This window comes from Aphelocoma coerulescens, chromosome 6 (assembly GCF_041296385.1).
Source record: "Aphelocoma coerulescens isolate FSJ_1873_10779 chromosome 6, UR_Acoe_1.0, whole genome shotgun sequence".
NCBI classification, from domain to species: Eukaryota; Metazoa; Chordata; class Aves; order Passeriformes; family Corvidae; genus Aphelocoma; species Aphelocoma coerulescens.
Genome location: NC_091020.1, coordinates 11632870 through 11655636, shown reverse-complemented (window position 1 = coordinate 11655636; position 22767 = coordinate 11632870). Strand labels below are relative to the sequence as shown.

The 22767-nt window shown below is 38.4% G+C and overlaps 1 long non-coding RNA gene across 12 annotated transcripts in view; it reads left to right on the top strand.

The window, feature by feature from the left end:
• Positions 1 to 21109, top strand: part of LOC138112342 (uncharacterized) — a 270953-nt gene extending 249844 nt beyond the window's left edge. For 10 of the 12 annotated variants that reach the window (XR_011151706.1, XR_011151702.1, XR_011151704.1 and 7 more), the window contains 5 exons: positions 844 to 1082; positions 3938 to 3996; positions 14595 to 14700; positions 16497 to 16602; positions 19408 to 21109. This is a non-coding gene — a long non-coding RNA (uncharacterized lncRNA). The remainder of the gene's footprint in view (positions 1 to 843; positions 1083 to 3937; positions 3997 to 14594; positions 14701 to 16496; positions 16603 to 19407) is intronic. The other 2 variants (XR_011151705.1, XR_011151703.1) reach the window with 2 other exon arrangements.
• Positions 21110 to 22767: the final 1658 nt, after the last annotated feature.

Genomic DNA, 22767 nt, shown 5'->3' with positions numbered 1-22767 from the left:
GGATTTTGGATGAATGTCGTACTGTACTACTACTCTGTTGTTTTTACTGGAATATTTTTTATTCCTTGGTTGTGCTTGAAACTTTACAGAGTGTTCATGGTGAAAAATCAAGAATGATTAAGAGAACAGATCAAAGCAAGCATATTTTTTCAGGAGTGAAGTCATCCACAGTCCTTTGATAGACTTTGTTAGTACATGTGTATGTGCAATTTTGGATGCCATGGTATTCAGATATTCTTCCCTTCAGTTTTATGAGTTTTCAGCTTATGAGTTTTTCAGTTTAACTAATGGCTTTTATTAAATACAATACACTAAGTAATAGATTATGTCTTTGTTCTCTAGATGGCTAGAATAATGCCTAAAATTTAGCAGCAGTATAATTTCCTTCCCTACCTATCTCAAGTTCAATTCAAATTCTATTTTTGAGATATGTAACAATTTATGGTAATTGCATTATAGTAATTTAAACTATAATTGCTTTAATCTCATGTAATCGAGATGCATCTAAGAAAGATAGTTTGAGTTACAAATTTTGATTTTTTTATATTGAAAATAATGGAAACTAAACTGTAAAAGTTTTTTTCATACTACTTTTATGGCCAGCTAATGCTCTCTGTTAGATTGGTATTATTTGAACCGTGCTTAGAATTTTATAAACTACCACTTAATATATAATTAACACAGTTATTTTTATGAGTCCTCATAGTCATAGAAACTTGTGTTTAGGTTTTTATTTTGTCTGATAATAAAAAAAAGGGAGGGAAATATTGGGCTAAAGCCTGTATTTGTGATGAGAGATAGCTAATGTTTTCATCAACTTTATTTTCTGCTCCATAATTTCAGGTAAAAGACACATCTAGAAACTCCTGATAACCTCACAAATTTGTGGCTTTAGAAATGCTCAAGAACCAGGGAAAGTTAAAAGTTGCTTTTATTTTGGAGACTACAGCTATCTCATTCCAAACCAAGACTGGGAGGAGAACATAGAAAACAAAGAACCAGTTAAAAACAGAACATGTTATTTTTGTGTTAAAACAAACACAGAGTATTGAAAAATTATTAAGGGAATTACAACGAGAAGGGTGAGTATTTTAGCCTTTTTGGCTTCTGCTAACTTGCATGGTCCCCTGGTAGGACTTGACACAGAATATGAGAAATACATGAGAGGTCTCCACAAACAGTTCAGTCTCCAGCATGTAGCTCAGTATGGACACTGGCTGCCTTTTAGTGAGCATAATTATTTTTCAGCCAGAAAATTCTGCGTGGCAATAACGCCATAGCAGATCTGTTGGGTTTAGGTTTCACTGAATGAATAAAAAGAATTGTTTTCTGTAATTGGTTTCCCTACCCAGCAGGTTGGTTGGTTTGTGTTGGTTTTTAACAAACATCATTCTGATCCATTTGTGTCTCCTTACATTCGAGCAGCTGGAGCACTGATGTGGGGATACATCAGGCACATTTTGGGTTCTCTCTGTAGCACCACTCAGCTCATACAGTTGTTACTGCTGGGTGGTCACTGCTCTTCCTCGGGGCATTTGGAGGCTGCAGCAGAGCTGTGAAGAGAGTCAGGCCTCCATCCAGGAGCTTTCTGCTGTGCTCAGGGAGGAGTGAGGGTGTTGGTATCCCATATTCCATTCGTGTTAGGATGAAGTGAGCAGGCAGCATTGCTTTAAACACACGATATGCTCTCCTGCCTGCCCTGGTTGCCTTTCTGAATTCCCCCTGATGTTTGACCAAATTATTTGGATCCATTCACCCTCCTACGCTGATATGTTCCCCCAAGATTTCTGCTGTTTCATGAAACATGTAACTATGACAGTTGAACTTCAGAGCACTATGGGAGTTTATAGAAAATGAATCAAAGGAGTATTTTTGTTTTGTGTTTAGAAAATTGCTAAAAATTTTAAGATAATACCATGAGCTTCTGGGCATAAGTCACCATTTTTTAGTGCCTGAGAGGGAAAATAATGAATTGATTTGTATATATAAAGGAAATATTAGTGTATTGAAGTATATACTGCATGATGTACGTAGCTAGATATATGGCCAATGAGCTACTTATTTTAGATAAGTATTGCATATATTTTATGCTAATTATTTGCACAGATATTAATTCCATTAGAGGCTAATTAGCTAATATCCTCAAATAACTTGTGCTTAGCATTCCTGATATCACTATATTTGGTTTCATGTCAAGAGATTGATTGTTATGCTTTTTTATGAAGAAAAAATACCAGAAAAACAAATCCTACATAATGTAATCACAGATGCTCAGGTCAAACACCTGCAGTATGACAGACAAAGGAAGAGATCTGATATCTTTCTAATAAAGAGATAACTGTCTTGTTTCCTTCCAAGGTAGATAATTTATTCATGACACAAAATTTAGGGAGTCCAGTAATGATTGTTTCTTTTCTTAGTCAGTCAACTATAAATTCAGTGGTTTTAACCATATTATATTTTTTATGCAAAATGGCAACAGATATTGTAACAAATATTCCAGTGTTGCATAGTTTTGTACCAAAGCCCAAATCATTTTGAACTGTTTTACAGATTAGTTTGTAATATGTTCTTTCTTTCACTGGAGGGATCAGAGGGTTCAGGATGACCAAGTGTCATCTGGGGCAGCTCATTGAAAAGTGAAAGAAAATGATGAGATTTTAACTTAATAGTCTCAAATAATTGTGGTGTCCACCACAATAAAGCAGTTCCTGCCTTCTGATTCTATTGAAAAGAAGAACTGTACTTGAGAAGGTTTGTAATACCTCACGGCTCCCCTGCTGAGGATGACCCCAGCTGATGCATAGCATGCAGTTTTAGCAAAGAGCTGACTGTGAAACATTCGAGTAGCCTTGTACAGACAGCTGCCACAGTGGGCTTTGCCTGTGCAAAGGGACAAGAGAATAAAGGTTCCTTCATTCATATGCCTTGTAATCTTGGTGTATAAATATAGCTGTAGCATATGTGTGTCTTCTCATTATCACCACTCACTTATGCCATTGCTACCTATTATGTGGTGAGGTTTTTATCCTCTATAAGCCTTCTATTCTCTCTGTGACTTTGCAAATGTACTTCACAATGCTTTGAAGATTAATCCTATAATTAAAGGACATAGTTAAATAATGAATTTCTGGCTTGCTTATACATGTACGATCTTCAACCATTAAATTGCATCTAAAATCATATTTGAATTAAAGAGACAAAGTGCCAGCAAGTATTTTCAAAAGAAGGATTTACAGCTGCTGATTCAGGTAAACATGAATGTCATATATTATGCTTTGTCTGGAATACACTTCATTTAAGGTGTAATGTTTAATTCATCTCTACTATTTTTGTATGGCAATAGAAACACCTCTCCTTATTATTAAACAGAAAAGGCTTCATTTTCCCAGTACATCAGGGTAAGAAACCACCATTGATTGAAGAGGCAGTGATATGTGCTGAATCAAAATCTAAATATCCTACAGCACAAATTACTCCAATCCCTATTTGATGCATTGTCTGCAGACAAGCTGGTCATAAGATCATTCAGGTCCTGTTTCTTCAGTTCCCAATTTGCTCTGATACCTGCCTTTATTTGAGGAAGCTGTCCCACATCTCCTGCCATAACAAAGTCATCCTGCTGGATGAGCAATAATAGACTAAACAATCCAGCCTGCTGCCAGAATTCAGCAAGGCACAGATGGAAGTTACAGTCATCAGATGTTTGAGCAGCAGAATACCCTGCTTGTCCTCATTTGTATTGAAGTGTTTCACCTGGGGGATTACTTTATCCACTTGATCTTTCAGTTTTGGCTTGAAATGGAACCCTGGTGATGACTTTTTATAGTTAATGGTCCATCTAGGTTTGCTAGGACTTTCCTTAATTTTCAGCCATGGGAAAAAGAAATGATGTGTTAAGCTCAAAATATTAATTCTGTCCTTTTTTTTTTTTAAGATAAAAGGATTCATCTGATAGAGTTCTATAGGAGTACTGAGTGAAATAGTGTCTATCTGGTGAGTAAAACCCTGAGGGTAGAATGGACTGAATCACAACAAATGTTTCACTGATTACCAAAATACCTGCAGGAAGCATGACCTTGTTGAGTAACTGAGCAGTAGATGTAATTTTGATTAAAGTCAGCGATATCATATGCATTACTTAGAAATGGTTGAAAAAAGTACTGTAATGTATCAACTCTGCACAAGTTGTATAGGGTAAGGAGGAATTTTGGGCCAATGCAGGGGAGGGAAAAGAAACAGTGGAAAGAGTTTGATGGAAAGGGTTCTACTGAGTCTGAGGCCTTGATTGGAGAGGAGGGGATCAAGAGAGAGTTTATAAGCTGTGGCAGGTAAAGCTGGTCAATGACCCAAGGAATATGGGCCCTGCCCAAAAGGTTTTGGCCTCAATACAGCTCAGAGAGCCAACATTGCTGAGCTATTTCAGTCATATAAACTGGTCTGCACAGATCTCTCTCTCTCTCTCTTTCTTTCTCATTCTCTGCCTGGAAGAAGAAGCACTATTTTAGTTGCCCTATGTGATCTTTTGCTTTTGTCAATCGCTGCTGTAAGGTAGAATAAAGAATTGAGAAGCAGTGTCCTTTCTATGGAACAGGAAGCAACAATCCTGTAATCTCCATTTGATATCTGTTGGTAACTGGAAATAGAAATTGGGTGGTCTTTCTCTTAGAGTTTAGGGAAAGGTGCTGGACTGCCAAGATTTACTCTTGGTACTAGAGTTTGTTCTCCTGGGTTTCTTCTGAAAATTCCTGTTACTGTAAACTCAGCTTTCCCACTTCCTAATTACTACTCCTAGTAAGGTCAGGTTGTAGTCTGTTTTTTTATATGGAAAGCTATATATTTAAGATTTCTTAAAGGCTGTCAGAGGCTGAGAAGTATAGAAACAGTTCCAGTGGGAAACATTTGACACGAACAGTGTTAAAGTCTGTTCTTAAGGGTCAGCCCTTGTGATAACCTAGGGTAATGAGATTTTGTCAAAGCATAAGCCTTCTAGCAACTTACTTATTGTCTATATGCATTTATATGTATTAATATACATATATATATATACATAATTTTTCTTTTTTTAATCTTTGTGCATCTTTAGAACAGGGTGTGAAGGGAAGGAGAGGGGACAGGCAGGGGATCGCCCTATTCAATCCCAGTGTAGTCCATGTTTTATGCAGAAAGGGTATTAACAAAAGAGCTAATTTAAATGATAGTAGCAAACCCACACCAATTGAAGTACATTGTACTGAGGACAATTTTTAGGAGAATCTGTGACCTTTGTAAATAATTCTTCCTCATTGCTGAAAAGCCAGGTGACATACAGAACAACCTGCAGCACCTGAAGCAGCAATCAATGCAGGGTGCTTTTTCCTTCCTTCCTGTGTCAACACTAAACTTTCCATTATTTTTGCTCTCTTTTGTGGTCATAACTTCAAGTATAGCAGGTACCATTCCTGCCTACTGTAACCTGGCACAGCTAAGACACCGAAGCTCCTGTTAATTCACCCTTAGTGTACGTGTACACGTACCTGTGTATCAATGAAGAGCCTGATTCTAAGGCAAGGGGTTATTTTGAAGATCTTTCAATACAAAATTTGAAAATTACTTGTCTTTTATCTCTCAATTAAGTTTTTTAAAGATGAAGCAGTACATAACTTGCTCAAGTCTTGTTTTTTAAAACATTTGCATTTTAGATATTAACCATGGAGCTCTTTTTATGCAGCCATTGCAGTGTGTGCTCATACCTTGTTTTGAACACTAGCACTGGTTTTTAATTCTTCTCCTTTCCCATATTTGTGCTATTAAAACAGAAAACTTGAGGCATAAATGACTGTTAGAGTTGGTACAAAATTATTTATGGGATAAGTATGCATTTGTGACTGCCAAGCATAAATATTGCAGAAATCTTGGTTTTAAAGCATATGTATGAGGCTACAAACACACCAATTCATTTTCTTAAAAATAACTGCCTACCTAAAGATTGTGGTTGTACAAATAGTTCTGTACCATGGAAATCACAGGATAGGAGTAGGATGTTCCAGTGTTTAAAATGTGCCCTACAAATTATAAATTATTGAGGGGGCAAATTCAACAAAGTGGCTCTTTGTACAGACATGAAACAACAAAGTTCAAATCTGAGGAAGTGTTCAAACATTTAGAATTTAACAGGACCTATCTGAAAGACCAAAGGAATAAAAGCTGTATGAGTGCTGAAAATTCTGTTTGTATGTATGCAGATAATTCCTAGTGTAGATGTTTAGCTTGCCCTTAGGCATTTTGAAACATGTATGTGCCTTATGTTGCATCAGGACACCCTGGTTGCAAGCAGCAGCTGAATGATACTGCTGCCACCAGTCTCACATCCTCCTGTCCTTGTGCAGTCCCTAAAGGATAACTGCTCAGACTTTCAGCCAGCCCAGTGTTTGTGTACTAATGAAGACATGGGATGGGTTGCTTTAAAGGAGAAATGATATATTTGAATATGCAATGATTTATTTTATATTTATTCATGGCTCTAACTTCTTAAGTTGAGCCAAAGGATTGCTATTTAAATTATGTAGTGCTATAAACCTGTTTAAATATTTTGCTCAAGAATATATAAATAGTAAAATACATTGCTGGCATATTCTGATTTCATCATCATAAACACTCTTCTTGGTGTCAGGAAATTATTAGTAGATTTTTATTTGGGAACTGTTTCTGGCTAGTGTAAAGCTGGCTGCCTGAGTTTTAATGTCTTGTAACCTGCTAAAAAACTCAGGTAAGCACTAGACTTCAACCATGTCATCATGGTGGTGTTGTAGCTGCTTAGAGGCCAAAGTATGTTTCTTTAAACTAGAGTCTCCTCAGTGTTTCTTTAATGTCAGTGACTTCACACATGGCATAACAGAGGTGGTAAACCACTTTTATTAGACTGTTAACCTACTCTTGCAAGGTCTTTGAACAGGTTAAAGCAGAATTAGAAACTCTCCAGGTTTCCCTGAAAATACTATCCCTGATGAGAAGATGATTTTAAACCTAAATCAGATATGAGAGTAATATAAGGAAAAAATAGAAGGAGGTTAAGATCTAATCTACACCTAATTCTAACAAACGTGTTAAAAATAAATTCAGGCTTGTCATTTCTGTCAGATTTTAGAAGGTAGAAATTATTGTGTTTAGAATCTCTGTAACCAGATATATGAAGGCAACCTGTAAAGCACTATCTTGCCTGAGGCCACAGGAATGACTTGGGGTCAATATTCTCCTCTGATAAACATGTATGAGAAGACCTGATTTTTAGGTGCCTGAGTAGTTCTGGCTTCATATACTGCCAAGATTTTTATTCCTTTTAAACAGGATTAAGAAAAATCAGCTTTTCTGTCATTTTTCAAAACCTTTATGTTAGGCCTCATAGTTACTGAAACTGAGTTAGTAACTTGGCACACCCTGCTTTTATTAATCAAGGCTCAAGGACTAAATCACTGCAATTTAGACAGACGTGGAAATAGTCAGAAGACACACCTGAAGTCCTCTAATGAGTAGTTGTTGTAGACAGCCTTATAAAGCCCTAATAATATTTTGATTATTCAGCTCTGATGTTTCTGAGTACTGGGCTATCAATTAGTGAAATCATAAAACCTGATATTTTGATCAGGGAAAAATCGTGTATGAAACTGAAAAGAAGCATCATCAGTTCCTTCACTACTCTGCTGTAGGTAGTGATATCTCTGTTGAATGTCTTCCACAGAAGCCCATAATTAAATATTTGCTTTATACAAAGATGATAAAATGACAACGGGGAGTGGGTAAAAAATGCTGGGAATTCCAGAAAGGATCCAAAGACCATGAACTTGAGGAGAATATATTGCAGAAGAAAAATCTTTTCTGTTTGCATTTCAGATTTTGTATTTAGTGCTAAGTACAGCATCACTCAAATTGACTCTGACAGAGGCATGAGCCAGAGTTCCTCCATTCCATAGAAATATTTTCCTTGCTTTCATTATACTTTTGATCCCTCCCAAATGTAGATTGTCTGTGGGCAGAACTTTCAGAAGCATTGTTGCTGGTATTATCTAATACTCTGAAAGCCTGATTATGACATACATTTGGTCTCTGTTATGCCATGAATTGGGCATAGCAGTTAATTAGTTATCAGCTGCTGTTCTTTTCTTTGGACAATGTGTTTATTTATCATGAAAAAAAAAATTAGATTATTTGTTTAGAATAATTAGTTAAATGTACCTAGAATAAAGTGGCATGTGGGAGGAATTTGAGATCATTCTACTGATTGCTTAGTGGCTAATGGGAGCTTGAACTCCAAAATTATTTCTGCTTGAAACTTCTGCAAAGCAACAAAAATCGTGGAGTAAGTAACTGACTGCACTCTCTGCCTCTGATTTTCATTTTGTCTTTTTTCAATGGAGCTGCATTCAAAAAAGGTTTGGCTTTTCTTAAATTCAGAATCTGTATTTATATAGATAAAATTCTGATGACATACCTAGTGTAATAATGTTAAATTTAATGTAAGAGGTGGCACCCATTAAGTGTGTCTGCAGTAACCCATATTTCTGGTCTCCTGATTTACAGAGGATATGTTAATGTTCACCGTCTTATTATTGAGAGTTTAAAATTCTGTTCTTGACATACATTGGAGTCATTCACACAAAACAGCTTACCTGTGCATTTCTACCTCTTCACAGTCAGGAAAATGGATCTGTATTTGAGAGATCCAGTCTGTATGGTTTTTGGCTGCTAATTACAAAATCATAAGCTTTGAAATTGGATTTTAGTGCAGTTCTGTTTGAACAAACTTGGTGAATCCAGAGCAACTGTGAGCTCAGATGCAACTGGGCATCACCTATAGCTATCAAGTAAAACAGCAAAAAGGGCTATCGAGACAGGATTATAAAGGCTGAAGTTTGCTTTCACTGGAGCTTTAATGGCTTAGCAGAAATACCCCCAAAATTATCAGTTAAAGCCCTCATCAGAAGCTCATCACTCAATGAGTAAAGGTTTCCAAGCATGTTGGACATCTGCCCCATCTCTGAAGTTCTCCTATTTTCAGGGGACTTCACAGACCCTTAGCTCTGAGCAAGGGGAAAAGCACCTGGGAGTACTTTCAGGCCAAGGCTCTCAGTGTCATGTGATGGAGCCTTAGTTTACCAGTGTGGGTTCCCGCATTTTAGTCAATTTTTACAATTAAAGTTTGTTTTAATGGCCTCTTTCTTAAGGGGTTTATTTAAGAGCTGCCCAGGAGCATTCATTTTATGTATTAAAAAGCAGGCATTCAAAATAAGAAGTGATGATCAACCCCCTTTGATTTAATATTATAGTTACCTTATGGAGCACGAGCAGCTAAAGAGAGCCATCAGCTCTTACAGTAATTAGGTCATTAACCCCGTGCAGGCCAGACTGAGCAGTGCTGCTGCACCCAGTGCTGAGCACTTCAGTCCCAGGAACAAGTGACAGCCCCAGCACTGCAAACACATACCAGGCTGTATCCCTGCTCAGAATGCAGAGCCAGGCAAAGACAGCAGAAAAATAAAGGAAATGGGGGTCAAAATGGATACAGGTACAATAAAGAGGCTTTCCTACAAGTTGTCTCACTGGCACCTGTGTTCAACTATTCTTCACTGAAATTATGTTTAGTACAGTCCTCCCCCTTCCAAGCATGCATAGAAGGTTTGTGAGCACAGCCGATCTGAAGGTTTATAAAATCTTCTGATTTCATCCGATTCTGTGGTAAAAGACTAGATGAACATGAGGTCAGCATGTAAAATGAGAATGGAATATTCCACAGGTAATTATTATTCTATGGTTCTTTCAGTTCTAGGTTACCATGTTTAAGCATGTTCTGGTCTGGTAGAGAATTAAATCTGTTGCTAGTGTTGCTGTTTCAGAAAGTTTTTCATGAGTCCTTCCTACCTTTTTCTAAGGCAAACATGGTGCTGTATGATATATAGCCCAGTTCAATATTTTACACTCAAGTGGGAAGTGTCTATAAGCATGTAAATTCTTTTTTTTTCCTAAAATATAAGCCAGAAGGAAGTGAAAGGCATGAAAGGCCAAGATAAGGGAAATTCTATAGACTTAAGAACGGTTTTCAGTATAAATTGTAATTAACAATGAGGAGTTCATTGGCTATCTGGGCATGCTCAGCCAACACCCTTACCAAGCATGCTCAATATGACCTACAGTTAAAGGATTTAACTGCTCATGATTAAGGCAATTAAAAACGTGTGTGTCAAAACTAAAAGAAGCTAATCAGTCAATCTAAATCATTCTGGGACCATAAATAACATTATTCTGACTCCTGTTAAGTTCTGCAGAAATCTGATGTTTCTAGAGGGCTAGAAGAAAGAAATTTAACTTCAGAGATCTGAAAATTTCCCACTACCAAGTTGAGGAAAAAGTAGAACTCTAATGCCAGTGTATGTGTCATAAGAGATTGAGTACTCATGAAATGAAGCTGCTTGTAAGAAAGTACTATTAAGGCATTAAACCAGTGGAAAAAAGTGTAGAAGAGAGGGTTACTAAGGGTTGTGAAAAGTCACAAAATCCATCTCTCTGCCTGAAGAAAGGCTAGAAGAATAGTGCCTTTAAAGCAAACCTTGAGGCTTTACAGCTCCACTGAAGCTAGTTAGGCAGAAAAATTTAAACCCTTCTGATTCAAGCAAGCAAGACTCACCACCCCTTCCTCAGCTTTTTGACATGGATGATGGCACATCTGTTCCTCCATGCTGGCAGGCAGCTGAAGAGGGCCAGGGAAAGATGAGGGAGACACAATATCTGGTCACAGACAAGTAGCCTCGTGCATCACTTCTGTAGCTTCAGTGGCAGAAGAGGAGGCAAATTTGCCCTTCTACCTCGCAAATCAGTCACTGCATTAGCCCCTTATAAAAGTCTTTCATAATTATATATTCTACCTCAGTTTATCTATGGCTTTGCATTAGTACTTGTGGTTTCCTTGTAAGCCTGGGGAGGATGGAAAAAATGCCTCTCAAATATGCCATATTTGCACCCAGTTCTTAATCCTCTCAAGAGAGGTATTTGAGTAATACTTTTTTTGTCTTTCTTTCCCTATTTTCCTCTTTAGAAAATCACTGCCAAAAATATCTAATGCCATGGTATGAAAAGAAAAGGAAAAAGGTGCAAATGTTTGCACTTTGCAGAACTCCTGAGAACAGCAGAGATGGTAAGGAGGATAAAAAAATAGGCAGACCAAGATGAAACAGCAGCTATTTTCTGGTCAGAGGAGCCTCCAAGCTTAGCTAGTAAGAGAGACTAAAGTCAAGACAGGCTTCTAATAAGGCTGGTATTAACTCACCATAATTACACCTTACAGAAATGGTACTTCATCATGCTGGCACAGCTATAAATAGAATATCATCACTTCACATTTTCCAATATACTCAATGGATTCTGAAGTAAGGTAGTAAAATCTGTGATTCCAAACAATGACAGATAGCAGCTGCTATTTGCCACAGAAACCCCTCTTAATAAATGCAGTATTAGGGGTTGATTTTATTTCAGAAGAGAGACTGAATTTTCTTCTGAAATGATAATTTATATATTTCCAGCATATGTAGGTCAGTGCAGTTGTTTGGTGCATGTGGAAAATTGACTTCTGTGTACATTATCCTGTGATAAAAGAAGAAATTGACTTCATAGCACTGAAGTCTTATTACTATTTTACCTCCTTCCATCAGGTAACTCTCCAAAATCTGCCTGGGCAAGCTGCACAGAAAGCAATGCCTCATTTGTGCTTAAATAATTTTACTGAGGCCAAAAGCAAGGCTTAAAGGGCCACTCAGCAATCATAGGAATTTATTCAAGCAGGATCTAAAATGCAAATGTCTGAACTTCTTGAATATATTCAGTTCTGGAACTCCAGTTAAGATCCGTAAGTATCAATTATATTTTGCATTTGTAGTAAAAGACCAGGGTTTCCTTTTACTAGTTACAATCTGTGTCTAGGGGTTTTAAGAGGAAGCTGCAAATGTTTGCAAAGTTGCCAGACTAATTATTTGCTTCATTTTCCCTGTTTCTCTTCAGCTTCTCTGATTCAACTCATTGGGTCATGAAGTGTTGAGGTTCTTAGAAAACATGGACTGTGTGGATCAAAAATGACAGCAGTCAAAGGCATTAGAAGAGCTGGGTGGCAGGGTTCAACCTTTTCTGAAAGAAAGCAAAAGGCCCATAAAAAGAGTAGACAGACAAGGTAAATTAAACAAACACGTTATACAAGCAGGAAGGAAAGGTCCACTTCTTCTTTCCAGATTGAGATAAGGTCCTTGTTTAGACAGGAGGAACTGGTGTAGCATAGGCAGAGCAGCTTCTGTTAGATGCTTCCCTCATGCAGTTACCTTTTGAAAGCTGAATCAGATTGACCTTGGGTTTGCAGGTGATTTGGACAGTTTTTATTTTGCCCTCAGCTGAGGGATACAGCCAAGCTGTTGCGTGCCTGGTGGTGACTACCGATGGCATAAACAACAAAAAATTAATGTGTACAAGAAATGCAATGTTTCTCCAAGAAAAAAAATAACATTTCCCAGAGTTACTGCACCTTTCTCAGAGGTCTGACAGAAGTAATTCTTCAGGGTCTTAGTACCACCAGTGCTGAGGCAAAGGCCATCTCTTGGGGTATCTGGTTCCAGGACCCATATGATCCTGAACTCCCTAGATCTTTCAGAGAGCTACAGAGCTGGAAACCCATTTATAAACTCTTCATTTGGATAGCAGTACTCAGCTGCACTGACATCAAAGTAAATTGGCAAATTAGCCATGCGTTTGTATGCCGTGTTCTCACACATGGGTCACTTAGGGAAATAAGGTGGCCTTGCTCAGCAGGCTCCCAGAAGGTGCCACTCTGCTCTGCTGTGCTGAAAGCAATTTAAATGTATTGTGATTCTGGGTCCTCCTCATTCTCCTGTTCCCAAAAGGCAGGAGTGCTAGTGGAAAATTATTAAAACCTGATATGTTTGAAGGTGACTTGAGACATCAGAAACACTTTGTTGCCAAGCTGCTGGGCTGCTTGCTTCTCCAAGGAAGACAGCAGAGAGTAGTGCTATAGAATAAATAGCAGCTGAGCATAACTATCACCTGAAATAGATGATATACAGGCAGGAAAAATGCTTAAGCATAGAGGTCATAAAATCCTAACACTTCAAACAGATCAATAGAAACAGATAGAGCGGTAAAGAGAGAATAGTGGACAAAGGTGTAAGTGAAAACACAGACCCTGTTAGTAATTTCTGACTCTAATCTACCTGTCCCTGGGTTGTCACTGGTATAAATGTGCACACTGTTTCATTTATTATCAATATATCATGTGTAACACTTTCTATTATATTGCATAAACATGTCCCCATTATGGCTGCACTGCATCTCAGTAACGAATTCACTACTTTAGCATTCCTGCTTGGGTTTCACATTGATGTTTGTCAGCTACATGAGTCTCCCTTCATTCCCTTTGTCATCAGTGAAAATTAACTTTCCTGTGTGCTGCTCTTATCACTTTTAGACAAACAGAAACTGTGTTTGGTGACTCACTAAAAGGAAAGGAACATTCCTTCTTACTGTAAGGTGATATTAGTGACAATAAATCCTCCCATGACCTCAGTTAGCTGTCATTTGCTAAGCAATTCCCATATGTCTGAAGAGCTCTGATGTAGCCTATGGTTATCTAAAATAAGCTTAGAAAAGTTTGTATGAAAACGATCACTGTTTTTTTAGGCCTTCTCTTGTGTGTGTGAAAGCTGTTGGGGATTTATTCCATATTTTTCAGAATTCTATTTAAGCTAACAAAATAAGGTTTCATAAGAAAAATAGTGGTAGGCTTTCAAAAATTCTGAAAACTCACAGCTCTCATTGAAGTAATTGAAAACTTTGGGGCACCAAACTTTACAAAAACATGAGAACTGTGTTTGAGTTGTAGCACTAAGGTGCTACAGAAACTTAGTTATTGCCCAGCTACTGGAGCAATTCCTAACAGAAGCAGTCTGTGCCAGAAGATCCTGTTCTGTTATACACTTCAGCTGCTGTTGGAGATTGTATTTAAACCAGTGGTCATTTAAAAATTATTCAGACTATCCAAAAGAAGATATTCACAGAGTCACAGTCATTCTTAGTGCACTGGAACTGCAAAGACCCTGTCAGACGGGATGTGACTGAGAGGTATTGGACACTCCCAGAGTGCTGTCAGGACACATTAACAAACCCATTTTTGCATTTCTGTCATCATATCAAGATATCTTTGGCTCACTCTCTTTGGAAAGATCTAGTGTTTCAAAATCCTGGGTCTGGAAAATCTTCATGACTTTCAAATTTTTGACAGCTACCTTTTAAGAGCAGTTAGGATTCGTTACCTACATATTTTTCAGATACCAAGACACATTTTGTGGAAAGTTACTGTAGAAATGCAATGGCTTTGACTTCTGAGAAGCAATGCTATCAAGGTTAATGACAACAGCTAGCTGTTTGCTTCCATAAATTAGCCAAACTAGAGGGCAGGAGGTTAAAACCAAACAAATTTTCAAAGATTTTGGTTTAGTCCATAATATGAGGAAATTGTGTATTACAGTTACAAAAGGCAAAACTTTGTCTCTGTTGTCCTTGTATTCTAGAGGAGGCACTGGGGAGAAACAGCTTATTGTCGTCCATCCACTGTGTAACAGCCTATGGATACATTGCAAGGAAGCAACAAAGGCTTGGAGCATTTCTCTAAGGGAGGTCAGTCTGCTCAGCAGCCTCTGCCCCATGACTAAGCTGGGAAACTACTCCAAAACTATTCAGAACATTAAAAGTGGTTTTGAAATAAAGAGGATGAGTAAGTGAAGACAGAATAGGAAGTTATTTGTACCACTCATGTTTTTGGCTGAAGTGAATACAAGAGGACTGGTAGATATTAGTGGAAAGTAGGTGATAGGACCTACTCTGCTTGAGTAATTTTAAGTAATTAATTTGTTTGTAAATATTAGATGTTCAATTTTTTTTTCTAGTTTAGTTCAGCATTATCCCTGATACATGTTGAATTCACAGTCTAAAAAGTCAAAGGAAAGTTTTGCAGTGTCTCAACTGTGGTCAAGCAGCCTGTGTACTTTTATTAAATTCAGATTTAAAAGACAACTATTTGCAGAAGCCAGACTAGTTCTTTCATCTATTTGGGTAATAATTTTGGAAGGTAATAATTGGAGGAGGTGTTAATTTGTAGACATTCCCATTATCTCCAACTGTGCAAAAGCATCTGGTTTAATAAGGCTTCTATATAATACGAGAATTTACAGAATAATAATATCAGTATTGCTTTAGCATAATTCACTTGTTTAGTTCAGAGTTAGTACAGAGGAGTATGGAGATACTGCAGATAATGTGAGTCAAGCCACCCCTCACAGTGTTCTGTAGCAAGCACTGGTACAGCAATTCAAACTGCAGATGTACCACACTGTACTGCAGTGCCTCTCAGCCTGAAATGTTCACTGATAAATTCAGTGTCCAAAGGAGTGCAGCAATAGGCAGTGAGAGTGTATTAGCAGAGGTGAAAAGTTACATGTCCCCTTCTCTTTATTTGTTTACCAAAAATTCAAAACTGTTGATCCCAGAGAAGAAACGTAGCTGTTTAGCATGAGCATTCAGTTGGCTCGTGTTGCTGTTGAACCCCAAATACTTTAAGAACACTTCAAAAGCAGTGCTTTCTCCTTTTGTTTACCTCACACCAGTCCTGCTTAGTAAGAGCTTGATCTGATCCAAGCTCTCTGTCTCCATCACAGCATTCCAAGCCTCAGCTCTTAATAGATATGCTCGTTAATGTATATGCTAAAGGAAGCATATGGCTTTGCAAATCAGGGAGGATTTTATTTAGTAATAGAGTTTTATTTAGATTGCTCATTAATTCTTTAAATCAGCTTTTGGTTACAAGTATTTGCTTAAGTTTATGCAACATAAATGCATACAACTACAACTCAAATTATTTCTTATGAATAATGTATTTGAACAAATATAGGCCTTTAATGTGTTTGCAGATCATTTGTAGTCAGCTCATAATTTTTATGTCTGAGCTCATTTTTTCAAGTTGTTTACTCGTTTAGGTTAGAAGTGGGATTTTATATGTCTCCAAGTGTTTACTATGTAATTTTCAAGGTGTGTGATTTACTGCTTGAGGTGCTTTTTTCCATCTCCTTGAAAATCTCTGGGAGTCCACCTGCCTAATAGCATCCTGAAACATTTATTGTGTTTGAGTTTACTGTGCAGGTAATGGAAAGAGAAGCGTAAACTGATGAAAAACATTTCTCTGCTTCTTGTGCAAATATTGAATTCATGCAATGGTTGTGCTATCATCTAATAAACTCTTTTGCATTCCTCCTATATGAAAATGTATGTGTCCAAATATTCATAGCTAAATAGGATCATCGTACGCATGGATTAGCATAATTCAGATTAAAGCAGTAGAATAAACCTTGAGAAATATTTCAAGAGGAAATAATTTTGTTACCAAGTCATGTTTTCTGAAACAGAAATGTTTCTTTCAGATCAGTTTCTGAGCACCTGCTGGAAGTGCTGCTGTTTCTGGACCCAGTGTCCTGGTGTAGCCCTGCTCAGCCTCCCACTGGCCCTTCAGAGCTGGCATGGATTCAGGTACTTCTCATTTCTTTTAACTGATCCATTCCAAATCGTGATAGCTCATGATAGCTCACGTGATAGCTCTCAACCCCTTGCTGGTCATTCAGTCACCTGAAGACTCCTGTCACACTTGTGCTTTGAAAGGGACACCTCAGGGATGACAAGCCCAGGAAAATGAAACGGCTTTTTTCTGTGTCATTGTTTTCCTGGGTGACAGGATTTCCACAGCAGCTCTGTGGACAAGCAGCTGCTTGTCCTTCCCGAGAGGGAGATTTACCATCCCTGTAGCCCTTTCCTAGCAGGAGAGCCCCTGGCTGTGCCCAAGTGAGGCTCACCCTCTTGAAGACTTCAGACATTTCCAGATGTTGCAGCAAAATGCTCAAGCCTCTCAGAGCTGGCAGTGTAAGGGAAGAGGGAACAGCATGCTCTGGCTGGGAAGTGACACTTACACCTGGTGTGTGTGTGTGTGCAAATGGTGCTGGGACAGAGGCATTTCTACATTTGTCCATTTGAGTCCATGAGTGCCAGGCAAATACCTTAGAGCAGGAGCAGCAATGAACAGAGCATGTGCTTTGTCCCAAAGGGAGGGCAACTTGCAGTGAGGCCACTTTAGCAGAAAGAGCAATCATGGCATAGCAGGCAGTCAGGGATTGCTGAACATGGACACACTGTCTGAGGCCAAGGACAGCCATTTGAGCTCCTGGTTATGAACCTTGGGCTTTGTTTAGGGTCAGGCCTGGCCTGTGCACTAACAAGTGCAGCACAGTCTTTCTGCTAGCCCTGATAAGCACCTGTGCTACACTCCACATAAGATACGAAATCAAAAGCTATACAGGCCTTCAGAGCTTTCACAGTCTTCTAAAAATCTACTTACACAAAAATGCCCTTTGTTAATATCTGTTTAGTACTTTTATGACTGTGCTGATATATTCTGCTGTGATTTTTCCAGTGCAATTTTCCTCCCTGGTAGAGAGTTAAGACAGTTCCTAACATGACTAGCTAAAAAAAAAAAAAAAAAAAAAAAAAAAAAAAAAAAAAAAAAAAAAAAAAATTAAAAAAAAACCCAAACAACAATGGTGTTTGGAAGGATGCTGTCTATTAATATGCCTTGTAATTAGTATGCCTTGTAATTAGTGTGTCCTGGATCTGTGTCCAAGAGGCAGAATTCCATAACCATTCAAATAACCTCTTTGACTGGTGAGAGTTTCCTGTCAAGGCAAGGGATGGGAGGAAACCAAATGCTGGGGGGTTTCCCATTCTATTCCTCAGCCACTCAGGTCTCTCAGAAAAAATGACTCTCGGATCAGTTTCCTCAGATCAGTGACCATTGTCCTCTGCCAGGAGACTTAGTTGCCAGGACAACTGTTGCCAAGACATGCTGGTTTTCCTAGGGAACAATTTCAGTGTGTTATTTCTGTACAGCAAATCATCTCCCATGTCTATTGTTATACCCACGTGAGAAGCTATGGGAGTTCTAGCTCCATGTGGAAATTGGGAAATGGTATGAAGGGAAAACAAGTCCAGTTACCAAAGGGGAATTTGCAGTCCTAGAGGGATCTGCTCAAACTTTATGGTCTGTCAGACTGTACATGTGCTCTGCAAACAGAGGTCCCAAAGCCCAGAGCTGGGAGCCTCTTCAAGCCATGAGATCAAAATGAATTCCCAAGTTTACAATACTTAAAAAAAATATTTAGTTGTAAATGGGATAAGGTCCTCGGGGATATTCTGCGCTGTAATAAATAGCTATATAGGCTCTTATGATTGAGTACAGTGGCTGTGATCAGCCATTGCATGTGCTGGAAGCAACAGGTTCCACCACCTCACCCACCCTGGGAAATGTTTTTTGGAATGATTAACATGTCCTCAAAAGACAATTTTGTTCCCTTTGAAACTGCTTGTGAGTTTTATATCACCTGAAATATTGCCTTAGCTTCACTTTTTTAGTGGTGTAATGTTAATGGCATATACACAGCAATAAAGAATCTTCCTTGTTACAGATGCTTTTAAAGTTTATAATTCAAAACTTTACCACTCCTGTACTAGTTTCCAATTTTTTTTTGCATCAAATTCTTTTTGTTCAAGAGGAAAATGGTTTTGATTATTCTATAATATTAGATTAAATTCAACTGAATGGCTGTAAGCTAGTTAAATGGATAAACTCCCCTCTTGAGAAATACAAGGAAATTTAACACTATTCTTGTCCACCAGAGGTCACTTACAGGCCACTTTATTCATTGGTGGCTGTGCTTCCACTTGCCTTGTTAGCCTCTGTTGTTTCCCCTACGGAGTACTTTTGGATCAGCTGTTGAAATGCAGGTCCTGAAGACCCTGCTAATGACTTTGAATCTTTTCTAGAATCATTAATTTCAAGAAGCAGAAAGGAAAAATCCTGCTGAAACATAATAAAAATCATTAAGAACTATAGGGACTTTATTGATCCCATAACCTCAGTGGGTGATCTCAGTATCTACACCATGCTTCACAAGTTTTGCTGTGCACATTAAGTGTGAGTGTGAGCCGACTCTACCCTCTATTACTAAATCTACAGGGGATTCTTATCTGGATTCTTATCTGCTCAGTCTTTACAAAGCCTTTCTCAATGTGCCCTTAAGCTGAGAAGCAAAATGTGTTTACAGCTTCTGATAGTTAAACTGTATGTGGATGTCAGCTCTTGCATGCTAGTGGAGGCTTCCGCTTCATAAATTTTTGCTGCAAAATGATGGAAACCTCTGAGAAATCTTTATGTGACAGATCAGTTGTCAAATGTGAACAACTCATCCAGCTTTGGTAAAAGCTGCCATTCTGCATCTTCTGTTGCAGCTAGAGTGAAGAGCTGGAAATCAGAGATGGTGTTTTATGAGCCCTTAAGCATCAAGACAGCCTCATCACGGCCTGTGTTTGAAGAAGTCTCAACAGAAAAGAACACCCTTCCCCTTACATCTCATTTACAGTGGGTGAAGGAGAAGCAAAGGAAAAGAGTGAGAATATTCCTGTTTGTCCAAGTTGAATGAAGGACAGAAATTCCCCAACAGTGTATAGACCCCTTTAGCCCAATAATTAGATAATGTGCTCTGAGCTTTGTGTGAATGGCATTTATTTTTGTTTTGCTACTCTTTGATGGCAAGACTTAACCACTTCTTGCTCAGAGCAATATAGTGCTGAACAGTTCAGCATCATACACCTACGTCAGCATCAACATATTTTTGTATGATTCAGTTGAGTAAATACCAAGGTGTAAACTCAGGTTTTATTATGGAGCACAATAATTTATCTTTGTATGTGGGTGTAGTGGAACAGACAAAAACCTGCAATATTCTGTCTCTCTAGCTCCCTAATTCTTTTGATACGGGGGTAAGATCATAGATATTCTCAAGTATAAAGATATGAATATGCAAAGATTTTACACTGTGCTTAGTTTTCTGGTTGCACTAAGCAATGCATTCTTTGCAGGAGTCAGCCAGAAAGCTGGGTGAAAAGTGGCCTGGTGCTGGATAAAACCTTTTATGGAGTGAGTGGTGTCCCATACACAGATGCATTACAAATGTATAAGGTAAAATCCTTTAAAGCTCCATGAAGTTGAAGAGAGAAGTTGTTCAACTTTATTGTAAGTAAAGTAGAAGAGCTGACTGGAAAAAGAACAGCATCTTGATGTTATTTATCTTCGTTCAGAATCTCATGCTTTTAAAGCTGCTTGCATCTCTTTTTACCTCAGATGACAGGAAATTCAGTCAGCAAACTTTACAAAGAGGAGGAGTAGCTCAGTACGGGTGTTCTTAATAGTCAGTGTTCTGAGTGAGGGATCCTGTGTGAAACTTTGAATCTCAAACAGAGCTCTTCTGAATTAAGCAGGTTGTTTGGGTTTTTTGGTCTAGTCTGCTTCAGAACTGTCTCACTCTCTTAACAGCTTCTGTAAAGACTATGCTCAGCCTTGCAAACTGTGTTATTCCTGTGGCATTATTCCTAGTGAGTCCTACTATAGAAATTCCCTACTCTCTCACAAGCAGTTGATGCTTTTACCTTGCTCTTAATATACCAAGCAGTCACAGGACACTCAAAGATTTTATCATGAATGAGGGCTGACTATTTCTGTAAGATAGAAAACAAAACAGAAAGCAAGTGTTCATGTGCACAGTCCCTTTGGTGGGCTGAAAAGACAAAAGAAATAGACAGAGAGCTTCAGCTCTGCTCCATCCTTCCTATTGTGCAGAAGCACAGATGCATGGTAGGATGCACAGGCAAGGGATAAATCACTACTAATTCAGAAGAAAATGATCCTGCACGGGACAGCTTCCATTTTATATTTTTCTAAGAGCTCTAATTACGCTCACTGTATGAACACCTATTAAGAATTGTGCTTCATAATGCTTGCTCTGAGTTTTTTCTGAAACAGGGTTATTCCTAGAGTTTTGTTCTTCAAAAGTCTTTAATCCTGTCTGTAATTGTCTCAATGAAAAGTTTGAAACACTTTGTGAACTCCTGGTTTCAGAATAAAAGCACTCTGATGGTCTGACATCAAAGTGAATCAGTGAGGTAGCTGTGCATTTCTATCCAGTGCTTTAGCCATATATTCTTTTGCAAGTGTCTAGAAGCTGTCACCCTGCTATGTTGTGATGAAAATAATTGGATATAGTTCCCACTTCTGTTATTCCCATATGATATTGCTTCTGGTAAAGAATACTCAAAACTGATGGCTCCAAAGGAGAGTCTGAAACTTCAAAAGCCAAGTTTTCTCCTGTGCTGAGCTGCTTCCATCTCCAAGGAAATCTGCAGAGTTTCACTATATATTAAAGAATATGCAGACACAAGACCACTCCACCCAAGGAATGGTATGCAGAAACAAGGTACATTCAAGGATCTAAATAGTGAGGAACTCTGTATGCAAACTTGGAATCAGAACCAAATAATTCTGGAGGAAGAGAAGGCTGTATAGAGATAAGCAGATAGAAAAAGAAATTACAAACCCAGTGAAGAAAAACATGTAAGAGTTTGTGAATACTAAGCTATCTGCCCTTATGATTTATATTTGTCACTTAATGCAGAAATTTACAACAGTCTTGTCAGTTTTGTACTTCATATAAACATGCTGGGTTTGACAGAGTTTAGTAAAATTTCTTCTGTGTGGAAGAACTATGTTTCAGCAAGATGGTGCCTTGACCTAAAGAGAGCCTAGGGGTGGGGAAATTGCTGACAATCCTGTCTGCTTCATACTTCTGCTTTTGCAGGCAAGCAGCCTCCAGGGAAGTTCAACAGTCATACAACAAACCAGACATTTTTGTGGGTTACAAGGTTACAAGTTGGGTGCCATGTGTTGACAGCACATAGATCTCACGTCTGCTTCCTGGCCAAAACAGCAAAGGTCAGCGTGGAAAATTCAGCTTCTTTAAAAAAAAAAAAAAAATCCAACAGATCTCTTGTTCCAAATCTCTTTTTAATGATGTTGGCTCTACAATGTTTTTATCAAATCATGTCTGACAAGTAGCACTGCCCTGAGCTGATGTGTTCATTATATTTTTAAAGACACTAAATTTATCCTAGCTCTTGAATAGGAAAGATACAAGGCAACCTGACAGCCTATAACTTCTCTCTCTGAAGCCACCAGAACAGAGAACAGTAGCCCCAGAAATGGGATCCTGGGGACAAAACCCCTCCTGACACTGCTGCAGGGATGAAGAACTTTGATTTTTAAAGCTGGAAACATCTAACAGACCTTACTCTTGGTAAGGAAATTTTGTGCAAGCAAAATTGCTGAAACATCTCTTCCTCAGGATTAAATTTTATGTTATTAATTTTGCAGAGCTACTTAGCACACACTGTTCTGGACATTCCATGTCCACACAATGGTAGCATGGCCAGCTGGACAGTGCCAACTCTGTCACAGGAAAGGCACTCACTGCAGTTAAGCAAGCCTCAAACAGATTTCCCTCTCCTAGGTTATTAAAAAATGCCTCCACCGACTGAATAAAGGGGAAAAACCTTACAGTCAAAACTCGGTGCCTGCAGTTGTGCTGATTCTTTAGTTGTTCATTTGTACTGTAACACAGCCAGTGTCTGCCCAAGGCTAGGCAAAGAGCAAAGGGCTCACTCCTGATTGTCGTATGCAGCCCCTGTAAATAGGGGTGGGAATACTGAGGTAGGCAATCATTAGGATTGTGCAAGACAGAGATAAAGCAGTGAGCAGTC